Raw genomic sequence first — 25,082 nt, forward strand, 5'->3', positions numbered from 1 at the left:
AACAACATTAGTGATGGCTACTGAAAGTCTCAATAGATTTGGAACTATCCTGTCTGATCATGATTTTGTTCTGATTGCCCCATATAACTGGTGAAGTTCCAGGTTTCACTGCATATTTGCTAGTGGCCCTAGCCCAGTTATATATCAATGCCAGTTGCTTCATGGGGAACATGGCTGATAGCTGCTAATTGCTGCAGCTGTCTTGGATCACTTGAGGATCTTTAAGGAGCTGTGCACTCCTGGAGATGACTCTAAACCAACAACAACAAAATTAACCAAAGTAAGCACAACAAAGGAAAAACAACTAAAGTGTTGTGGAGAGAGGCTGTTCAGGCATCTTGATTTGTATGTGTGTGTTACTAGCTAAGTGTCCTAATTATTTATGTCCTTAACCTTGTCTTTAAGTTGCAAAAATTTCAATAGCTACTAGAAGGCAGCTATTGCTGAAGAAAGTTCACATTTCAGCCTGAGTCCCTGCAAAATGTTCCTTTAAAAAGGAAGGAAAAAGGAGAAAATAAAATAAATAAATAAATAACCCCCCCCAACATATTTGAAGCAAATAATATGAGAAGTCTCTTATTCCAGCTGAAAAAAATAATATATATGTGTGTACAGCTACAATTTGCAACTCCTAACTAGATAGTTCTTTGCAAAACATACAAGAAATTCTAGCAGAAAGCCAAGCACTTTGCTGTGGCTTATATAGCAATTCCATTACCATGGTGCTGTACAAAGGACACTGACACAGATTCACGTGTGAAGATAATTTTTTCTGAGTGAGGTCTGTAGCTGAGTGACTGCAAGGACCAAAGTAACTTTTTTGGGGAAAAAAACAAGATTGGAGGGAGGATGAAGAAGAGGGAACTCTGTAGCTCTCCCAGTGAAGGATTATTTAGTAATCTTCAGCCACATCGCTCGCCTATCAGCTGTCAAAAGGTCAATCCTTTTCAACTTCCAATGAAGCAAACATAGTTGGATGCTTTGCCTTTCCTCATTCTGAAACTGCAACTGAATGTGACTTTTGGTATTGAAAATACCTCGAGGTGCTGTAATGAGTTCTATCAAGCATTGTTTTATGCCTGGTAATATTCACCAGAAGTGGATCTGAATTTCAATGCATTTTCAGAGGAATTGTTGATCAATTTGTCTTATCACTGCCTCCAGAATTTGATGATAGATCAGTATAAATATAGGTAGGAGGATGAAATAGCAGATGCAAGGAGATATGATCAGATTTGTAATTTTGAAACTGATTTTTAGACAGTGGCATTGATAAGCAGGGACCTAAGCTTCTGAAAGCTATTCGTGATGCTTTTAAGCAACTTCTGTGACAATGAGAAAGTTATTGGGAGTGTGAATGTTTTTAAGTCCTTAACATTAAGTGGAATGTTAAACTGAATAGATTTAACACGTGTTCTTTGTGGAACAAGGCTTTAGTGTTATAAAGGATAGGAAGAGTTTGTTGGTTTTGTTTGCAAAGGAGCAGATTTTTGTCTGCTTTCCATCACTGAAAGGAAATTCAGTTGAGGGATTCTGATCTCCTGAGAAGGAAAAAATAACCTTAAGAACAGGAGAACAAACAGAGCACTTTGCTTGTAGCCTTGAAAATAATGTTTGAAACGAACAATGACATTATTTGCACACCTGCATCAGCACTACAGAAAGATAATAATCTGTAACTGCACTGAGGACTCCTGAATTTTAACAACAATAATTCTGTGTACTTTAAAATTGTTTGTCTTGAAGTATTTTATAACTAAGAGTGCATGAAACACAAAGAAAAACAGTAGCTGACAAAAAAAAAAAAAAGGTGTTCAGCAGCAAAAGGGAAGCACGGTAGCCAGAAAGGTGAAGTTACACCAACATTCAAGTCAGTTTCTCAGAGCCTGTTGCTTGTAACCTCATCAAGCCTACTGAGTATAACTTAGGCACTCCATGGAAATCTCTGGAGAATAGAAAGGGCATGCATCAGATTGCTAGAACTAGTCTTGGGGATGAATAAGCAGACAAATCAACCAGGCTCCCAGTAGAATGGAGAGAACCTCATAGAAACCAATTTCAGTTTGGGGCCTTTGTGTGCCTAGGAGGAGGAAGAATGATGCTGAACCTGAAATGCATTCATAAAAGCTGTTCAGGAAAAAGAAGACCTTCAAATTAACAAATTAATTCCGAACTATCAGGATCGTATTGGAAATTAGGATATACTTTCCATAAATATCACAGACTACAAATATTCTGATCAGCTCTCTCAGTAGCTAAGAAAATGAGATCCCATTAAATCTCTTTATTAGACATTTAAGATGATGCCATATGTTAGCATCTATGTAATTTCCCCAAGATTTGCAAGGAAGGCATTTGATCAGTGATTTGGAGATGAACTCTCTTAGTGTATGTCTTCCTCGGTTACTCGAAGCAGTATATAACTTTTAATGCAGTGCATGCCTGCTCAATGACTATTACTTATTACCAAAGGCTGATATCTCTGTGTTATGTTAATATAATAAATAGATGGAACCTGTCTATAGCATCATTCTTCTTTCATCAGCCTAAAGAAATCATAAAATGCAGCCATTCTAAGGTAAAACTGTTTTTACCACAGAGAGAGAGAGGGTCCAAAATAAGGCATAATAGAAAAAGATGCTGAGGGAAAGCACAGGGCCCAGTTTAGCAGCTCAAAGGCTCATGTTTATTGGAGAATCAAACATTTCCTACAAGTAAGGAAGAGAGCTCTTCTCTGTTCCCAGAATATGTAAGGCTGTGCTCACTTGAAAAAATATGTAGAAATACAATATACTATATAAAAACATCCATCTATGTGAATTTTGAATTCACCCAACTGTGAGGCTTTCATAGTTCATGAATATGCTTTCTCAACCTGCTTACTGCAGGAATCAGTGCTCTCTGTAGCTGTGTTATAACATACTGCTGTTTGACAAGAAAAGGAAGAATCTCAAATGGGATCAATTTTGCAAATGACTTACTTCTAAAAAACACCGTAGAGCGTAGCTCACAGAAACGAAATAACAAGAAGTAGTCAAACCCCAGAACAAAGTCCTAGAGGCTCTGATGTGTCATTGATGCAAATAACTAGAAGATCCAAGGCTTAAGGAAATTAAAATGTCATGCTTCAGTTCAATTGTAGTGCTTAAAGTTATGTTTATTTCCTGTTATTTATTCATGCAATCTTTAATATACTCACAAATGTCAAGGTAAGTGCTATTCTTGTTCATTAAAACATTTTGTGGATCAATGTTTTCATGATATACAAGGAGAAAACAATCTTCTCCATTATTTTCTATTTTGACTGACAAATTAACTTGCATACACCTTCAAAGAGATCTGATGATAACAGAAACATATCTCTTTTACCATATATTATAAATATTCATTAGAAGACCTGAACACACAGTGGTTGTTCATGAGGCAAACCCTTATTAGAGCAATAATTGCAGTGAGAAATATCAGTTAGCCAGTTACTTTGTCTGTCTTTTTAACCTGTTACACTCAGAGCTTGATAGCTCTATAGCAGATCCTCTTCATTATTTTCTTATCCTTTACTAGCTGAGTGAAGACTAGGTCCTTCGTAGGACAAATCGGTCATTTTTTTGGTGTTTTCATTCCAAGTTACAAAGTCTACATGAAAGTCACTTCTTTCAATTTGGTCTCAAGCCCCCCAAGATGATAATTTATTTTATTGACTTGACTGAAGTTTTTGGCATCAGTTGCAGTGCATGAAGACTTGGTATGCTTAGCAGTTCTGATTAATAACTGTGGTAGCAAGTTTTGAACACTTCTGCAAAAAACTTTAGTAAACTATTTGCATGCAATTAGTCAAGATTTTTGCATCATTCTCCTAGTGGTCAACTGAGTCACCTATGGACTATATACTTATATCTCACTATTTATCACCATTACCAGAAGAATTATCACAACTGTTCTGGTAAAACTTTTTGCTTGTATGGTACCTACCAATCAACATTAGTGAATGAATTTTTACAATAGCCTCGAGGTAGAGGCTTTCTAATGCAGTTGGGAAAGCTGAGGTACAGAGCTGTAGTTTTGCCTGAGGCCAGATATGTAATTGTTGCATGCTGGAATCAGAATTTTTCTCTGTAGTGCTTCCAACAGCTGATTTAATCACAAGAGGATCCTTCATTACATACATTTCCAAGAGTGCAATCAAAGCACCATCATGATCTGATCAGCTGCTTCTGTGATGCACAGATGTGGTGTTCTAGGGGCAGGAGAAAAGCCAGACAGATGTTTATCCTAGAAGAGATGTCTCTTCGGGTGCAATATCCTCTTAGAACAGTACTGATTTGCCAATGTCAAAGCAGTTACTCTGGTAAAAACTGAATGAAGGAATGAGGTCTCTGACTCATTGTGTAATTATTGGCTCATTTCTGGGGAGGAAAAAAAAAATCTGTGATAAATCAAAGTTGGATAGGTGTACACTTCCTAAATGCTGAACTATTCGCGTTTTTTTCTCAAGACCGTGCTAGATTAGAGGAAAAAAAAAGGCAAAGTGAGCTTCTTTTAATTAAACTGTATTTAATGTTTGAGGCATTATCCAAAGGCTACTAAATTCCACAAAATCCATTAGTTTATCTGGGCTTTAGCTCAGGTTTTTATTGTGCTTAGAAGTAAAATTTTCATGAAAAGTCTCAGATAAGTTTTTTAAATGCTCATTGACTGAGACTCTCCTCATCTGTCAAAGGCTTGATCTGAATGCAACATTTCTTAGTTAAGACAAAAGAGCTTATTTAGTCTCACAGTTTATTATTTCATATTGGGAAAATACACTATAAACTGGTAAAACAAAGGCATCCCAAAGGAAACTTCCAACTCTAGTTACTGTGTTGATTTAGATAGGGACAAATGCACACAAGGTCAATATTACGACCATGGTATAATGCTGAAAGTGCTGTTACTGTGCAAAACAGTACCTTTTTTATTGATGCATTTAACTCATTGTACCTGATTCCACTGTAATTTCTCTAATGATCTGATGTGAGAATTCTGCATGAGAGGTTATAAAAGAGTATGTTAGCAACATCTGATTTTAAACCTCCTGGCAACAGAACCAGCAGGAAAAGAAGTGTAAGGACAGTAGTTTGAGTTCAGCCATGACACATATTGATGACAGCTGTATTTTGGAATCTGGAGATCTATTTGAATAAATCACAAATGTTTCAAGTAGCCAGGTATCACGAACATCTCAAATTATTCCTCATTTCTTTAAGTCAGACTTATCTTTTGAATTTTAATTAACTATTTATCCTAACATCTCCTATGTCCCACTGTCTTTACTAACTCAGCCAATTTTTCCCCCCTGATTTACTACTGACTTGGTGTATAGTACTATATTTTTCCGTTCTTGCCAGTTCTATCTCTAGTTCACCTCTTCTCTGGAGCCGCTGAGATATTTTATTCTTTTCTTTATTTCAGTGCTGGAGTTTTGAAAATTATTCCATGGATAAGGATATAGAGCTCTATTGAGATATATTAGAAATTCTGAGTAGGTTGTTGTGAAATTTTAGCTCTAATCTATAGCAATCTGAGTATTTTATTATAATGTGGACAAAGCTTTTTTTTTTTTAGGTATGGTGGATTGGTTGTGCATAATTCACTGGAAACCTCAGCTCAGATCTCAAAAGCTAATAATTGTCAAATTAAATATTGCAAGTTATTAGCAAAGGATTAGATAAAAAACGACAGAACATCATTGTGCCATTGTTGAAATCTATGGCATGTCTTGAATACTGAACACAGTTCTCGCCATCTCATCTCAAAGGATTTAGCAGTGTTAGAAAAAGTACAAAGAAGGGCAAAAAGGCAGTTTGAAAACATGGAATGACTTACGTATGTAGACAGACCAAACAAACATTGAGTAGAATAAGCAGAAAGAATTATGGAGGAAATGGTAGAAATTCATGAAATATGATGGAAAACATGTACACAGAATGAGTGTTCACTTTCTTACAACACAATAACTAGGAACCAATGCAATTATAAGGGAACTAGGCTAACCAAACAAAGATTACCTTTCCACTAAAGCAACTAATTCAGTTGTGGAACTCTTTGGCACAGCACGTCTGGAGGACAAAGGTAAAAATGGATTTGAAAGGAGACAAAAGTAGCTCATAGAATAAGACTCTTCAGAATATATTTTCACTTAACTGTTGTGACACAGGATAAGGGTAAACCCTGAAAGGTGCTCTGCCTCAAGTAGGGAGATACTTCCTGCAGTAGCGTTTTTATTCCTGGTCCTCACTGTTAAGACAAATCAAAGGCAAACGTGGAACTCTATTAAGGTCAATGGCAAAGTTAATGAGACTGCAGTGATAACAAGGAACAAAAGTAGGAATGGCTTTTCAAAGGTGTTTTTATTAAATTTTTAATGCAGACCAGCAGTTTTTAAAAAAGTTTCTGAGCATGAGCTCATTTAATCTTCAAAATAAAATCTAATACTGACTTTTTTAACGTGACTTCTGCTGCTTTCTCAGATCACCAAGCTATCTAGCATTTTTCAGTACTGTGATCCATATTGATTTCTCCGTTTTTAATAAGGTCACTAAAAGTGAATATCACAATATCATCGCCTCCATGAATAATTCAGCATTTGTTGACACTGAAGGCAGATAAATAAAGAAAATTTGATTGCTTTTAGAAGAAACACCCAGAGACCTTATTTATAGAGTTGGTGGATAAATTTCTCCTTTTTCGCCTTAGATTTAGAAGGAAAAAAAAAAAAAAAAGAAGATTCTTTCAAGTCACTTTATCTGCTTGAACTATTATACTTGCAGCATTGCCTTTTCTGTCTCTTCCCCAAGTCTTGCTTGAAGATGATAATGCATTCCTTAAAGTATTTATTTGCCTAGGGGAAAGATCCTTCCTATTCATTAGTCTAGCACAAAAAGAAGACGACGACCCATACTTTTAATTTTTTTTCTTGCTGAAGGTGTTCTTGGCTGTTGGTGGGGTTACTTCTTTAAATAGCTATTTGTCAATGAGAAAACCCTGAAGAAAAAAAAAATCACTTCCAAAACGAAGAAACAACCTGAGAATCTGCTTGTCCTCTAGAGCAGTTCCTTCATGGTGTAAATCAGATCATGAAACTGTTCCACTCTACAGCCTTGAGTAATTTGGTCCTCTGTCAGCTGCATCTCTACTGCTAAATACACCGCTTCCTTTGGGCACTAAAGGCCTCTAGCTGCTGAGCATGTTGGTCTCCAAAACTGGGATCTTAATTCAAACTGCCTGCTAAGGGTCCCAAAAAACCTGAGCTGCCAGACTGCACTGAGGAATTGTTGGTGTTTTGTTACAGCAACCCAAACACACAGGCATATTCTCACCCTTTAGTAGCACAAACAATCATGCTCCAGCAGCCAGGAGCTTTCCAGCTCATGCTTGCATTTAGTGTTTAATACAGAAGCAGCTCATGCAGTTTGCTGTGGTTAACCAAGTTTCATTAGAGGTTTGTTAAGCTTTCTGAATTAACACTATAAATAGTTCTAAAAGGGCTACAATTTGGATGATAATCAACTCTGGGCTGGAGATGCTCATCATAAATTGTCTGTGGGCTGGTTCTGTTCTGGTACTGGAAAGAGTCCCTGTAAAAGGGCTGTAAGATTGTGAGATATGAAGATATGCTGGGAAAACAGTGATTTCCCATGTTCCTTCCCACAGAAATCTTTGGTCTGTTTAATTTGTGATACTAAGCCTGTAGTAGAGTAGCACTGTTTTGTTTTCCTTCAAACGTGTCTTTTCAGCTTTTAGTCTGAACTAAAAGAAATTTGAAGAATTCACAGTACCCTGTGGCAAGGGAACAGATGCTTTTATTTTCCTGAAACCTGTGAAGTAAGACAACAGTTGTTGGTGCACCTGGAAAGGAAGCTAAGAACTTTGTTTTTCAATATTTTTCTTTTTCCTTCATATTTCTTTCTAACCAATATTATTAACTGGCTTTTGCATGAGGCCCCTTAGGAATTCCGATTAAAGCAATCACTTATGTAAAAATCAATCTTTCAATGGCAGGCTTTGTTAATCTTCCAAATCCAATTTCTATTTCTCACATTCTAGGTTTATTGATTATACTTCAAAATGCTCATATCATCTGTTGGGCTTATTGAATTAATCTGTATCTAATAACTTAATTGTCTTGAAAAACAGATGTGCTACTTCCACTGAACGCTAAAATTTGGTTACAGACATCTAAGGAAATGACAGCACACATGCACATAGTTATTTGAAAGCATTTAATTACCTAAACTTGCACACTCAACTGCAGTGAGATTCTCAGTATGGAGGGATGAAAGGGTAAGCAGACTACTCTGCTTTTTTGCCACAGGGAACTTTCAGTTTCAGTCATATTTTGGGGAGAGCAATAGATACTTTCTTATGCAGAAGCTTTGGCATATCCCTAAGTGAAGTTAGGATGCTGTTGTACTGGGTGTTGGCGAGCCATAGCAAAAGCTAATTTCTCCTCTGAAAAACTGGTATTTAAATGGATAAGAAAGGCAGAAGTACAGCAAAAAGAGAAGGAAAATGGCTTGTCTGTCATTATATAAGCAAAACTGTTGAAATGGGAATCCCTTCCTATTTATTAGGAAAGGATGAAGAGAGTAGTGAGCTGGGCTATTGGATGTCAGTACTGTCCATTAATTAATAAACGACCTGGAATTCCTTATACATAACCAAAAGAATGATTTGATTTAAGCAATTAAATATAAAAGCTGAGACTTATTGGAATAATTGATATAACTTGTGTAGTTATAATAAGTGGGTAGAACTTGTTCAGGCAGGAGAAGAATGAGGGAGGGTGAGAATTTGAGTGTGTCAAGCAACCATGTGAATATACTTACTGTATAACACCTGGTACTCTGGCTGGTAAGGAACCGTAGACACCCCATGAGCTCTTTTAAGGTGAGCATTTACTTTGAATGATCAAGAGTAGGACATCAGGTAAAAGACATCTTTGTGAACAGCTGAAAAACCAAATGACTGTGTGCAAACAGGAGCATGAGACTGAACAACACGAAATACTAAATAGAAAACCGTATGTAATCGATTCTTTTAGTCTTAAAGGGGTCAGCATTTGTAACCCTGTTCAATAATTCACAAATCAATTAAAAAAACCTTATAATTATCTTTCCACTTAGTAGTAACAATACGTAAAGGTCGCTTGCCATCTAGTTAGGCAGAAGGTGGCAATTAATGTGAGAGTAAAACCAGAATATTCATTTTCTGTTATGCAATCTAAGCATGACATGTTTTGCTACTAAGATAGAGCCTTCATTAGCAGCAGTGTTGAGTTTTCACCTCACAGAGAAATTAAGAGTTTCTGGAATGTTGCACTCACCCTAGAAATCTTGTAATTTTGTATAAACAGTGGGAGCCAAAGATGTCAGAGGTGATCGGAAGCCTGATTTGTTATGAGAAATGTCAGGAAAAATACCTCTAGGAGCAGTTCTGAAATATGAAAGGAGATAATTTTTTCTACTTGGTTCTTGCATCTGGAATATTTTGTCCAGTTCTGGGCACCTCAGTTCAAGAAGGAAGCGTTGAGCTGCAACTTTCGTGCTTGCTGGCTTAGATTCTTGATAATTCTGCATTATGCTGCCTCTAACTGTGTTACTGTGTTCAGTTTCCCTATGTTCATTTTAAGTTTTTCAGAGGTATCTGACAAGTTTATGCCAAATGTTCAAAGGCTTTCTGTGTCTCCAGATAAATCTCAAAAAATAATGAAAGCAATAGCAATTTTGTTTTTTCCTAGTTGTAAAAGTTCTTTTCAACAAACCATAATATTAATGTTTATTCTTTGAAATATCATGAAGTTGTTAATGCTGCATCAGAAGTAAAGGATAAATTTGATCTTTGTTTCTTAGAAATATGGCATTTAGGTAGCTGTTAGTTTCAGTCTTCCATCTTTCCTAGTTTACATTCACTACCACAAAATGTTTTGAAAACTGTTAAGCAATTTGTATTGACACATTTGGCCTCAAAGATACTAAGTTTCTTATTTTAAGGAAATAACAGAGGGGAAATAAAGGGTAATATTTCTTAGTGCTGCTAGCCAGGAAAACACTGAGGCATGACCTCAGTTTTATTAATTGGTGCCAAGGAATCCACATTAGTAAATTAATATAAAAGGCCACCAAAAACTTGGCTTCGAGTTCTACTAGAAAGACTTTAGATTCCGGTCCCTGTGGAACTGCAAAATGTTGTTTTTTCAATCTTTATCGATAGTGTCTTGGGCATAAACTGTAATTCAGACTTTTTTCCCCCTCATTGTAAGAAAGCAGACATGCAAAGTATCAGATGCCAGACAAAAGTCATTTTCTGAATCTTTGACAAGATTTCTTTCAAACGTAAACCAGTAAGTGCTTTATATATGAACTCTATAATTTTCCAAATACAATAGGACACAGAGCATCTTTGTCAAATTACCATTTCACTGAAAACAGAGCTTTGAGACACTAAACTCTTCTGAAAATCTAGTGTCACGTTTATCTCTTTTCCTTTCACACTGACAGATTTAACAAATGTTGAGCATTTCTGTCATTCTCATGTTAGCATATGAAGTGTGAAAATTAATTTTACTTTCTAATTGAAAGATAATTGGTTTGGGGGTAGGAGTTGTCATTCCATCAGGAAGGGAAAAAAATGTCTAGGTCTACTGCAAGCCTGCAGGAAGGGGTAGCATAGACCTTGTTTGGAAAAATCTGACTGTAAATTAGCAGAAAAGGAGTTGTAAGATGAATCTTGTGAGCGAACCAGTCAAAGTCAATGAAGGAAAGCAACATGTACTTTCTTCTAAAAAATATTCCTCTTCTAGAAAGAGATTAATGTACATTGTTACAAGAGAAAATAACCTTAACAGCTAAGTAGAACCCACAGTGGATAGGACTTCCATAAATAGGGTATGAGCAATGTTGCTAAACCAAGATCTCTCCTCTTACCTACTACTGAAAGAAATTTCTGGGTAAAATGTGAAGAAGAATGCAATATATCAAGAATAGTATAAAGCTTTTCTGTAGTCTATCCGTAACATATACTTTGCTTATTACTGAGATGTCATTTCTTTCTTTTGATTAGTCCATCAACTTGATCTCAGCTGTGCACTGTTAACTTTCTGGAAAACAAACATAAGAAACCCTCGAGCTCTCTGCCACGCTGGGTCACACTGAGATGTGGGGAGCTACCCTGCTGTTCTTCTCCAGATGACTTTTCATAGGCCTCCTCTACTGGCACACTTGCAAAAACATAATCATCAGGGTTGTATGTCGGCTGAAACTATTTTCTACTACAGTGCCTTGTATTCTTTTACTGGTTATTTGCTGCTTCTTCATATGTCTCTTTTATTTACACTGTAAACTCTGTGTGATCAAGATCACCTTTCTAGTCTGGATTTTCATAGCATCTAGTACAGCATCAGTCTGGATCAAAAGTAGGAGTAATATGAAAGGTAACAAACCATTTATTGTATGTGCACTGTTGTAAGTTGTTGGAAGGTCCATCTTTTAGGAGGTTATAGGGAGGAAAACATACAGAACAAGATGGCAGAGATGAGTGAGGCAAAGAGGAAACTCTAGGAAATGAATATAGCAACTTTTTAGATAATCTCTGAGCTTTAAGGACAGTGTAAGTGATTAAAATACACAGGACAGGACAAATATAGCCAGGTCTTTTAAAGAGATTAACACACATAGGCTCAGACCAGCTTTCACTAAAGGCACAAGGGCATCTTTCTGATATCTTTGTTTGGATCCCGGTCTAATCTTATATAGCCCCAACAAAGAGTGTTTTCACCATATATAGACCAAGTAAACTGAGCATCTGTGACTGAAGGCTGTATTATTTTCCTGAACCAAAATCCTGAGGAGGAGAAATCCTGTCCTCACTGTAATGGTGCTTTTATGATTTAGTTTGGTTTGCTCCATATTTCTCTGCTAGTGTCTTTATAACTCCCTAAATCTTATTTTTTTCAGGGCCACCAGCACAGGTTGACCCAACTTGACTATACAAGGAAAAGTCTTCTCATTATTTTTGTTGTTGTTGTTGTTAATGGGATGTTTCTTTCACAGTGACTGCAGCTAAGGCTGGTTTCAGTGGCAATCCTAGCTGCTCAGCAGCTCTGAAAATCAGCCCAGTGGCTTTTATCCTCTTTTTATATCTAGACAAATGAAAGGAAAGTATTTTGCTATGAATAACATAATAATAAGAATAAAAGCCTTATTAATCTTCGTAAGAGCATTAAAAAGGCTGTGCAGAGTCACTAAGTTCAGTTATAATGTCCAAAATTAAGCAACAATGAAGATCTTTGAACTAAAAGTTAAGAGCATTACTGAAACACAGAACTGTTTGGTTAGGTAGCTACATCTGATCATGAAAAGCAGAGGACAACAGTAGGCAAAGGTATCAAAGTGATCGCAAAGGAAAAGCATATAGATGTGGATTCATATATATGTATATAATTATATAGAAGCTACTGGACCTGGCCATAATAGTGCTGAAAATCAGTTTGTTCAGAAAAGAATATACTGGGCTGATTACACATTCTTTGGTACCACTAACAGTGTTGTAGGTGAAATACTGGTTCATGTGCTTATAGACTCTGTTTTAATGGGAAAACTTTCTGCTGGAAAAGTAAATATGCAAAAGTGCATTGCCTGGCAGGCAGTAACAAGCACAATAAATTTTCCATTTCTAACCTTCCTCTTCATGTGAAAATCCTCGGGATTTTTTTCCATGATATTTACTACAAAAGGTATTAAAATAATATTTATCCATTCCTATCAATACAATTATAACAAAGTATTACTTACAGAATAAAAAAACCACAGTATATATACATCAGGTATACACACTCAGAGGCAGTCTAATAACTTATTATTAATCTGCTTGGTTTTTACACAACTGATTCGAAGATTTAATCAAGGACTGACCAGGTAAAATATCCCTTGAACACATTACAAACTTTTCCAGAAGAAGCTACAGCTGAAATACGAACAGAAGATATAAGGTGAGAGGGAATTCAGAGACACGTGGATATAAAAGTCTTAATGCAAGAAAATAATCTAGAATTCCTGGCTGCTCCCTCCAAAGTTCTGTCCATTAAATTGCATTAGTGTAATTGCATAAGACTCTCATCTCAAACATTCTGTTATTTCAGTTCTGTGTCCAGTATAACTGATACAGCCTTTTCTAAAGTACTTGAAATCAAAATGTAATTTGTTTGGGCTTTTAATAGAATGAGAGGTAGTTGTTTAAAATAATAAAGAAAAAAAAATGCAATTCAGTAAGTAACAGGAGACATCAGTCCAAACAAAAGGACATTTTTTGCCAATCTGGTAGAATATACTCATCTTTTGCAACCTGGACAGTTTTGCTACTAATAATGAAGATATGAACTTGAGTCCAAGTACCTTTTCTGAGGTGTATGCAATGTACAGTACTGGTGTAATGTAGCAGAGCCCCTAATGCACGTGGAAGTCTCAAGATAAATTTTAACATGTAGGTGTTTATTTTAGGACATTGGGAATAATCTAATCTACCATTTCAAATTTAATTTCATTTTAAGAAGGCTTTTTATTACACTTATGTTGTGTCCCTGCCACAGTTGCATGCTGAGAGTATTGCACATCGCATTAGAATAAGGTCAATTAGCAGTGTTATGGGGCTTTTTTTTTCCTTCCTCTGTCTCTTGCTCTTTTTTTTTTTTAAATATATATATATATATATATCTCAGAAATCACTACAGTTTTGTGATTAAAACAGTGTGTCTTGAAACATATCAGATGAGAGACCTTGGCTGGCCTCCAACTATGGTTAAGGCTGTGATTTTTGCCTAACAGGTCATGAGGATCCAGAACTTCACTGACCCTTTAATCAGAACTGATTAAGAAGTGGTGGCTTGCTCTCTCCTTGGTACTCCAGTACCTACCATGTGGAGATTATAATAAGGAGAGATTGATTTGTCAGCATCCCTAGGAAAAATCAACCTTTGAAAGACTTTGTGGACAAGATTCTTCAAACTTATAGAATATTTTTAGTGTTCTTTTTCTTTCGGTTAAACAATTTGAGAAGAGGCTGAGTGTTAGAAAGTCCTTAGAATCCTATTGATAGAAAAGTGGATATTTCAAAGACATATTTAAGACATAATTACCTGGGATGATGTAAAATTCTTGAGACATTTGGTGTGGCTTGCACAACTCTTTCCAAAGTCCTGCACAGGCAGAATTAGGAGAGAGGGGAGCAGTGACATCAGGTGAGAATTCACTGTTCTACACATAGTTTTAAGGGGCAATGCAAAGAATGGAAAATATGGACAAACAAGTGGTGACAAAGCAATATGCAATTCATCACTTTGTGTCTCACGTATCTTCATTCGTCTGCTGCCTCTTGGATAAAAGGCTACAAAAATCTCAGCTGGAGAGCCTCCTCATCAAACTGGTGAGCAGATTTATGGAGATGCATGATAGTTCAGCCAAGAAGTTAGTTATCACAGACTGAAGAGCTCACAGGAAGAGTTTCAAATTATCTGGAGTGGTAATGATTCCACTGAAATAGGAAAATCACTCATCTTTTTTCCAGCTTCATAGCAGAAGCTGTATTTTCCAGTTATTGAAGACTTTGAGTGTGTTCTTCTAGTACCTAACTAGAACAGGAACATCAAAGTTTGAACACTGCTGCCTCTGAAAACCATTATTCTTACTTTTCTGTAACTTTGTTTCAGACACTGGTAGATTATAGATTGTGAGCAAAGAACACCTTTGTCCATGTTATGACGTGTGTGTATGAGTGCATGCATGTATGTACATATGTATACCTCAGTGATTTAAGTCTCTCTCTGCTCTGTGAATGTTACAGTTGAGAATACCAGGCATCTAAGTGACAGGGTTTTGTCACTTCCTGTAGTCAGATGAGTGACCATTGTTAACCAAATGAACTGAACAGAAAGATTCCCACTGGCTTTATTTGGGCTAGGCCAATGATAATCTGATGGCATGTCAAAAGAAGCAAAGAAATACGCACTTTTAATGGACTTTATAGTCTCCTATTGGACAGTCATTAGAGGACAATTTTCATAATATGCATACTCCAGGGCTTTATCATCTTGCTTTAAATGTCATACAGACTTGGGTATGTATTATTATGCTTTATAATGTATATTATAATCAGTGGTGTTAATAGCCTTAATGTACCGGGCAATGTTTCTACAGATTAGTGAGTCTATGGCTTAAGAGCTTACAGTTCAAATAGAACAGACAATGAGCCAGAAATAAGTAAATATTCTATGAAGACATTAGGACTAATAAGACTACCAAAGAATGACTTGGCTGGCTATTCTGCATAGCAGTGTGTTGGAAATCCCAGGAAGGCCTGGAAAATAGGAAATCTAATTATGGTAACCATGCAGCTGGAATAATGCAAAACTAGTGACTGTGCCCAAAATGCGGTGAGATAATACATTAACAAGTGGGATGTCTGTAGAAAATTAAGGGACTAATGAAAGTCTACACAAGGGGCTTTTGGTCTTTAAGAGGGGAACACACAGGTTAGGAAATGACAACATTTGAAAAATTACAAGAGGACCTGGACACCTAATGCAGATAGTGGCTGGGTCTTGCATGGATGTTGAGTGTACAGGTAAAGTAATTTAGAACTGCACAATAAGACTCAGGGTAGAAGATTATAACCAACTTTGGATTGCACATTGAATAGGGAAGTTATCTTAGAAAGAAAAAGAAAAGCACAGCTTATATTCTTTGTTTTAATACTGATTGGCATCTTAACCTCACTATGACATTCTTCACCCCTGTGTGAGCACATTCTTACAATGCCAGGTTTGCTATGCACTGTGCAGTCCTGATCAAAGAAACAGGAATCACAAATCCAATGATGCACAGAGGTGTGTGTCAGGACAAGCCTGAGCGTGTAGAAGAAGGGTTCAAAATAAGAACTAGAAACCCACAATGACCAGTAGGTGAACAATGATCTAATGGTTTGTATAATTTCCAGAGGGTCTGTTTCCTATTATTTCTTCAAAAATGAGGAATATTATGGCTCTTTCATACAAACACATCTGCTGGGGCTCACAGTATTGAAATAAGTGGGAGTCGTATTGCTGAATGTCAAGCCCACAGGGATTTCACATGAAGACAGGGTCAAAGCTAAAAGTCAAGCCAACAGCTTTTGAATTCAGATTTCATATCTTTCCTAGATGTCCACTTACCCTTTCTCATATTTAGTGTGATTTTTATTCCTTGGGCAATTTTCCATAGCTTGATAACTCTCTTCATCACAAAATTTCCCCTTAGAGTAGTCTTAGTTTATTCACTTTTTCCTCATTATTCCTCCTTATTGAGGCTGACTGAGCACTAAGACTGATTTCCACAAAGGTACAGGAAGGTCATGGGATGTTCCCAGGACAATATGGGACAGTAGGAAGGTAAGAGAGATTCTATGCTGCTTTTAAATTCCCTTCCCTTAGTGCTGACATCAGGATGTTTCCAACAGATTCAGCTTTTCTCCAGAGCTACTTTTGCTATAATGTGATAAAGTACATTATGCTAAAGGGGACTTACGCAGAAAAATCTACTTATGACAGATGTAAAGCTTAACTAATGAAAAAACAAATAACAGAAAATTCTTTGTGTTTAAAAGCTGGAAATTAACTCTATGAAATAATTCCAATCACATGCAGAATGCAGACCATCTGTAATGATATTCTTTTTTTTTTTTTCTTAAATGTTATTGGGAATAAAGACAACTATGACAGTGTCTTTTAAAATTCTGCAAAATAACTTCCAGATGATGGTGTTGAGTCTTTATTTACAGCTAATTTTGCCCCAGTGCATTAATTCCACTGGTTGCATAGAATATAATGGTGATGGGATGCAATTAATTTTTCACCTTTCTCAGGGTGGATATTTTCACAGATATTCTCTTTCTTCTGCATGCAGAAGACCACATGATTCACTCTACTTCGGTGCCGAATAAGGATATTTTAACTGCAAACAAATATTACTTGAGCTTATTGTTCTGAATATTAACTTGAATGAATACATTCCATAAATTCTAGAGGCTGAATGAAATATTTTCTGATACATCTTAATAAAAGAAAGTTAGTTCACTGGAAGAATGGTGGTCTTAATGCATGCTGCTGTATGCTGTTAGTGTTCTCGGATCATTTGCAGTGTGCAAGGTCCTGTAGTTGTTACTAAGCCTTGTCATTGCTTCAATACACTTGAATGGATGGTGCAAAATATTCATATGGGGAAGCGTAACAGGAGTGATAGTATGAAGCCCACTAAAATTGAGCTTACTAGTCATCTCTCAACTTTTGCATGTTTGTTTCTGTGTCTCGTCCCTTTCATATTTTTTAAAATAAGCAAGCCTCAAGAAGCCATCGATGTAACATTACCTTTTTTTTTTTTGCTTTTAGGTGCAGTTTTATGGGTATTTTGTTTAATAATAGACTCATGTTGTAAAGATTTGTGACAACTTCAACAGGAGCAATTTTCTGGTTTTTATTGTATTATCTCTAGCAGGATTAGATTATAGGATGCTGTGGAAGTGTGACTCAATTGCTTTCGAAGTGATAAGCATGAATTTTGGTTCCAAATATTGGCCAGAGAGGGTTAATTAATTTCTTTCTGCAGACTTCCACCCTGGAAAGAGCATCAGCTCTATTGAGTTAAAGATAAGAGTAATAAAAGATTGACAAAAAAAGTTTGAGAACTTCAAGAACTGTGTGATCTTAAAATCACAGAAATGATGCAAAAACCTTCCCAAACACATAAGAAGCAGAATTATTTACTGCAGCTGATGGAAATCCAGTGAATTTTCAAAGGTTAAATGACGTATCAAAAAGTATTAGGCTACAACTGAGTAGCTGAGAGAATTTGTTGCATTGCTCTTCACAGTGCAAAGCAGTTGGTAAAAGGAGTCACTATTTAAAGGCAAAAGAGGTTGGAGTACTGTTTTTAAAACTGATTTTTCATCTGGAGAGGTCTTACAGTAGTTGAAAACTAACAGTTTCAAATATAAGGTTCTTTTTACTTGTGAGATTTCTGAACTGAACTGTAGTTTGGAGGCTCTCACTAAAATGGCCTAATAATAAGGGGGAATGGAAAATGGTGGCTAAATTGTAAAAATAGCTCCAGGAAATTACCAGCCAATAAATCTGACTCTTATTCTGTGTTAAGTGGTAGAAACTATGGCAAATAATTCAATTATTAGAGATGTGGATTAGCATGACATACTGGGAAAGAGTCAAAGCAATTTTTATGGAAGATTATTCCTTGAAAAGTTCTAAACTTAGTGAATTTCTTCAAATAGCAACAAATGAGTGAGCAATACATGTAAGGAGTGGAAAGGGTTTTAATGAAACTAATCCGTTGTGAAATAGAAGGAATGGACAAGGGAATAAAAAGTAATAAAAATTTTTGTCATACCTTAACAACTGATTAAAAGATAAGGAAGGATGAGGGCATAAAAAAACACTGTATAGGTGATCTCATGGGTTGCCACAGTGATCCATAGGAAAACCTAAGTTTGTCTTAGATTATGTAGTAAAGAGATGAATAAAGATAGAGCAATGCTGGCACAAATTTATTCACGACAATCCATTTTAATGAAGAAGTGACAAGGAATATTGCAAATATATCTCACTTAGGGACTGGGCAACAAAAGTACTGGTGGAATTTAGTGCAGATAAATGCAAAAGCCAACACCCACAAAGTGAATTACTCTAGCTACACATACATTAATGGGCTATAAATGTCCTTTTACAGTTCAGAAAGGAGGTCCTGAAATTGTTATAACTATTTTTCTGAAGCCATCAGCTTGTTAATTTAGGAACTGAAAGCAGAAAATACAGTTATAATATTGTATAATTACACCTGGTGACCATTATTTGAAAACTGAGGCTGGATCTACATAATCATTTTAGTTCCTATCGGCAGTGCAGTTCTGATCCCGCTGATCGTTCCAACTTTGCTTTGATTTATTCTGCAGGGCAGTCTCAGAGTGCAGAAAATTACTTCGTATTGGATGAAACTAGGCCATTTAGTGCTATCCAGCCACTAATGGGTGTTAGGCTAAAGGACAAGAATAGACCTAACTTGCACTGACTCCCACCTCTTTCCACATATGTAAAATACGCATCCTAGTTCCCCAGTTGCTTTTGACTTCTGCTACTAGAGGACTGCACCACTGGTGAGCATTTGTCATCCCTTCTCTGTGAGTATATAACAAAGCCAGCCATCGTAGAGAGAAAGATTCTGCATAGGAGCAAGGTGAGAAAGGGGTAGCAGCTTCTGCATTAAGGTAGTCAAGGACTCCTATATTATAGGAAGATGTGGAAGACATAAAGAAGAAAGAGTGCTCATTAGACCTGAAGAGCTGGAAGACACTCAAAAGGCAGCCAGTCAGGCATCTAGTGAAGTTTAGTTAAATCCAGTGACTAATATCAGTAATATTCAGAGAAAGTTCTCACTCTTTGAAAACATAATGATGAGCAGATTTCAAGTGACTTTGGAAATCAGAGTCCTGTCATTATGTCTGTTTTCAGCAGGGAAAATTGAAACGTGAAAAGGGAAAGGTCCTCGTTCATGGTCATGCAGGAGGAAAACGGCTACAACATGAAACGTGTGTCTCCTGAACTCTGTCTCTGTGCTTGCCCTGACACTAATGGGGGTCAAATCTTTGCCTGGAAATAGTGGTGGATGAATCAGACAGTCTGTTCCCTTCTAGTAGGGGTGTTTGAGATACGTGTGACTGAGGGCCTGGTAATTGCATGGTTAATATTGAAAGGTTTTAGACAAAGTAGAAAACGGGCAAAAAGCCTTCATTATTTCAATTAGAAAAGTAGGCCATGTATAATGAATTCAGACAGGAAAACTCTTCCAGTCAGAGTCAGTTTAGGTTCAGAGATGGGTGAATTGGAACTCTGTATAAGGGCTACTCCTGAGAAGAGATGAAATAAATAACACAGCATAAGTAAAAGAACTGTGCAGATGGTAAAGGACTGTTATTTATTAGCTACTTAAGTTGTCTTAGCTTCTTGCCAATCTCCTATCAGGAAGGGGAAGGTATGGCTTTTTTAATGGGGTGAGTAATGATTTAAAAATTATCCTGAGAAAATTAAAATATGTGGCAGTAGAACTGACGTGTACTGAGGAGTATGATAGGCGTCTATCTTCCATGAGCTTTATTTCTAACTGAGAGAAATCTGTTCTGACACTGGAGGGTCTTTTGATCTAGCAGATAATGATGAAGTTACTGAAAGCTAGAGATTAAAAAAAAAAATCAAATAAGATCAAATAAAATGGACCACTTTTCTTTTCTTGTGATACTCCAAGTAAGGTACCAGTAGAGCAGAGGTAAGTCTCAGGGGAGTATCAAAGGCTGCAAGTTATTAGAAGCCTTTCTAAAAACTGTGGCCTGATCTGGTTGAAAATTGGCGGGATTTATACAGGCTTTCTGACAAAGCAGGATACGTTTTCACTGTGGCTTGAGATTATTTTACTGGGGTTATGGATGGGCTTGTGACTTTTCTCATGTATACCTCAGCAAAGCACATTAATTTTTCAGGGATGGTAATACATTTAGAAGGAGGCACTGATGAAAACAAGCATACCAAAGACCTATTTTCTGTGCTATTTTTTCCTCCACAATTTTTGTGTAGTTCTAGATGCTTCTCTGTAACATTTTTTTTCTTGTGTCTTTTACTGAGCTACTGGTCTGTTTGGATTACAAGCAGCTAAACTGTTTTGTCTGAGCATGTTCTTACTGACAGATATTGAACACCTTCAGCTCTTTTGGCCTCCCCTGGGTGTAGCCGACCAGAAGTCCTCTCAGGGGCCCCTGACATGAACATCCAGGGTTTCCATGCTGGAGCTGGATCTTGTCTGAGCAGCAGGAGAATATGTAGAGTCAGATCTGTCTGTCCCATCAAAGCAGTCTATCCTCTCATTCTGTAGGTGTTCATATAAAGCTCTGCATAAATATGATTACTTATTTTAAAATAATGCTAAACCAATGATAGTCTGTCTGAGGACAGCTGCATTACTCTAGCGCACGACAGTCATCACAGTACTGTGTAAGTAGTTCCTTTAAAATGTATGGAAATATGCCAGGAAGAGCTTTTGTACGTGATGCCAGCTTTATCTTGCCCTGTATTCTTTTTCCCTGCTTGGTAGTTTTTAAACCATACAACAGTTATATAATAAACGTGTTCAACATGAGGTTCTGAAAACTGCAAATTAGACCTGCATTCCAAAAGAGAGACCAATGTTTAAATTGTCTTGTCATTCTGAAACATTTCCTCTTTAGTTAAACCTTCTAGCTTTTCTTTAACACCATAATGCTTAGACTTTCAGAAAGACTTTGGAAGCTGACAAGACTACATGCATTAAAAGTGTTTAAACTATCTTACACTATGAAAACATCAGAGGTTTCTAAGCATCTCTCTATATTCCTTTACAAGTGAGTCATGCAAATTAAAGACCAGAAGTTTACAGTCTTGTCACAGCAAAAGTGAATTTTTTTGGAGAGTCATAATGAAAAACCTGTATCTGGCAATGCTGGCTGATTAAACATGTAAACAGAGCAGAATTTATTATTTTCAGGCTATCTAAAGGGTAGCCTTCCAGACTTTCTTCAGGGAATTTTTTTGTGCTGTCTTCTCTCATGTGTTCTTTCCTCCTATGTGAGACATCTAATTAAATCTATGTTTAATAAGTAGATATTTTGTTCCCCATCTAGGCACCCTGTAATTTTGCCATTAATGGAATGAACAATGTGCAAAGTAGTGTCTTTTCTACCCACTCTGTTGTTACTCATTCTGACTGTGGGTCCTACTGGAAACCCATCTATTCCTCAGCTGCTCACGCACCCCCTCAGCCTTGGAGCTGGGGTTTGGACAACCTTTGCTAACGCAGCCTGGGAACCATCTATTTTCCCTGACTCTGCCAGGCAACCAGGTTAAGAGTTTTTCACACTCCATCCGTCGTTAGTAAACAGCTATTTAACTGCCTCAAGTCTTCACACTAATCACTATGGTTGTCCTTTAAAGCTTCCCCTAATGTTGTTTTGGTTTGTCGGCTTTCAGCTGGTCACGCATTAGGGACAGCTGGCTGGCAATCTATCACGTCGCTTTATGCGCCACAACACAGTTTGACTGACACGAGATGACATGATCCCACACTTGGTAGCACAACATGACAGCTTAAAATATGGGAGTGGGTCATACCAGCCCTCTTAACACTCTTTACTCATTTCAGAACCAAAATCACCTCTTTTCCCTTTATAAAATAAAAATATCCCCCACTTCGAACAAGAAATAAGGAAAAAGAAACACTTGATAAATTACAGCTATTTATTTGTTTCAGCAATGGAGAATTCTGAATCTGGCTATTTACATGAAATTTTGTTATTATTAATACTTTTTAAAAAAATACTTCTCTAGTCTTTATTTGATATTGGAGCTCTGGGAGGCTGAAAGCTTACAGGAATAAGGCAAACAGGAAATGCTCCAAATCCTGGCTTAAGTTTCTGCTGTGCTACAGTCTCTGTATGGCCGAAGGCTAGTAATTTAGGCTAGATTTTTAAAGGCACTTGGATGCCACACCCTCATTTGAATAAATAAACACTTAATTCTTGATACCTTTAAATAATTTTAGCCTCTATGTAAATTTACTTTATCTTCCTTTCAGTTTTGTTTCTGGGAAATTCCTGATTTTATCACCACTGTGTGGAAAAAAATTTTGGAAGTATCACAGGCACAACTGAGGAAGATGGATGGAAAATATCACTTTTATTTTTCCCCATTCTAGTACAGACTCCAGACTTATAAAGCACTGGGAACATTCTGGTAAAAAGCTTTCAAAACTCCCTTTTTTTTTTTTTCCTGAGTGCATCATTTTGGCATTCTGATACTATTGCTTTGGCATCTGGCATTGACTCTGCTGGTGGATATGCCTTTACTCACAGTGTATCACGTAGCTAGAAGCCATCTGTGTTTTAACTTCATTTCAGACATAGTCTGTTCATTGAAACTTGAATATTGCATGGCAGCCTGCAGCACAGAGGAAGCTGCTTTTTTTTTTTTTAAAGCAAGAGTCTGGTAGGAAAATCTCATTCTGTTACAAATAGTCTTTCTATTCCTCTTCTGCAGTTTTGGTGACCATATACTTTAGTTTTTTAAGTACCATCCTCTCTTTCAAAGCTAAGAAAGGATATTAAATTCTTCCCATCTCTAATCCCCCACCTATCCAGTTTACCTCATTCTTGCAGCCTCCCATAAGAAAAGAAAAAATATTTCCCTATTGACAGCTGTGATAAACGTTCATCCATTACTTTCATGCATACTTAAATGATTTTCTTAATTGTATCTAATTTTTAAACTCTTTTAAGTCCAAATTAAGACACTTAACTTGCAATAAGAAAAGTTTCCCAGAGTTATGAACAAGTGAAACTAACTTTCTTGTATTTCATATTGAAACTAAAAGGGAAAGTTCAGGAGGGTATGTTTAAAACAAAACAAAGGCGAAGCCATGAGGAAAATATCCTTCGGTATTCAAAGCTCACAGCCCAGGTCCTACCACTTTTTAAATTTATGTGTAGACACCTCAATGGAGCTACTGATAAGAGAAGCATAAATCGTACTTAATAATTGAATGCAGCTTTCATGCATCTAAAATTTGGGGTCACATCTGCCTGCCTTGCTGCATCTGGCAGAGTGTAATAATTAGGCTCTCTCATAAAACGTGATTTACAAAAAAATCTTTGCAGATATTATTATCCCTTCAATACATTTCAGATTCATTTTTAATTGATATAAATAAAAACAGCTCTGCTGAAGCTAGTTGAACCCTGCTGATACCTGCCTGCAGGGAATCTATCCTTCCATTCCCAGGTCAGGTTTGACAAGAGTTGCATGACCCACTGTTTTTTTGCTTTGACAATGTCCAAAACATTTATTATAATTTTGTCTTGATGGGAGGGTTACTTCCATCTATTTTGATTTCGGATGTTTTAAAATAAAAGAAAAATAGTTAAAGCAGAAAGAAAATTCAAACCACATTTGTTTACATAGATAATTAAATATTTTACTAAAAACATCAGACTAATTTAGTTTTGGTCTAAAACATTTCTCTACAATTAGCACTAATTCTGTTCAAAAGCACAAGACTCCTCTCTACATATAATATATTTATACAGGGGGATAGCACATGCTTTCAACTCAGAGAAAAGAAACAGAATTTCTTCACTCTTGGTAAGTAAAATATTAAAAGAAGCAGCAATTAATATATCTCATTGTGGGCTTTTGCACATAGTTTTATTTCATCCTGAAAACAAGCTTAAATGCAGTAGAGCTGCTGTTTGTCCCTTACCTTTCCGCATCCTCTGGGACTTTGCCAGATGACTTCATGCTCTGTGCTGAAAGGAGCTACAATAGATAAAATAAGGGAAGGATTTTGCCCTTATTTATCTGGTTTTTAAGAATGATGTCCAGGATGGAGGATGAGTGTATACTGATGCTGAATCAAGCCCAGAAATACTTTTGTATGAATCTTTTGTGCCAAATTTAGGCCTATGATGCTAGGATTGATCAGGTAGAAGAAAAAATCCTGATTGGGGAACAGAATTTGCAATGTTATCATTCAGGAAGAAGTGCCTTCTTGACCCCAAGTTTATGTACTGTAGAATAAAACCTGATAGAAGCTGTCAGTTTTATCAGAAGCTTTAGAGCTATAAGGATTATTTCAGCTGAGGATCTTAATATTGGTCTCTGCCTTTGCACAAGAAATGACACGTGTGTTAGGATACAGCAAGAGCTTTAAGAATTAAAATGAACTTAAACTGCAGACTCTGTAGGGTACTGATGCGCTTTCTGTCTGGATTCACACAGACACTACTGAATTTTCCATTGCTTCTTCAACTTTTGCCAAAAAACAAGGGAAAGGTCAAAGGCCTGATTTGAATGCAGTAGTTGGGTTGTCTGCTGCAGTCCCTGGTGGAAGTGGGTAGTGGGGAGGGAACAATTGTGTCTGCTAAGTAAAAATCCCCAT

Source organism: Caloenas nicobarica, chromosome 6, assembly GCF_036013445.1.
Source record: "Caloenas nicobarica isolate bCalNic1 chromosome 6, bCalNic1.hap1, whole genome shotgun sequence".
Taxonomy (NCBI): domain Eukaryota; kingdom Metazoa; phylum Chordata; class Aves; order Columbiformes; family Columbidae; genus Caloenas; species Caloenas nicobarica.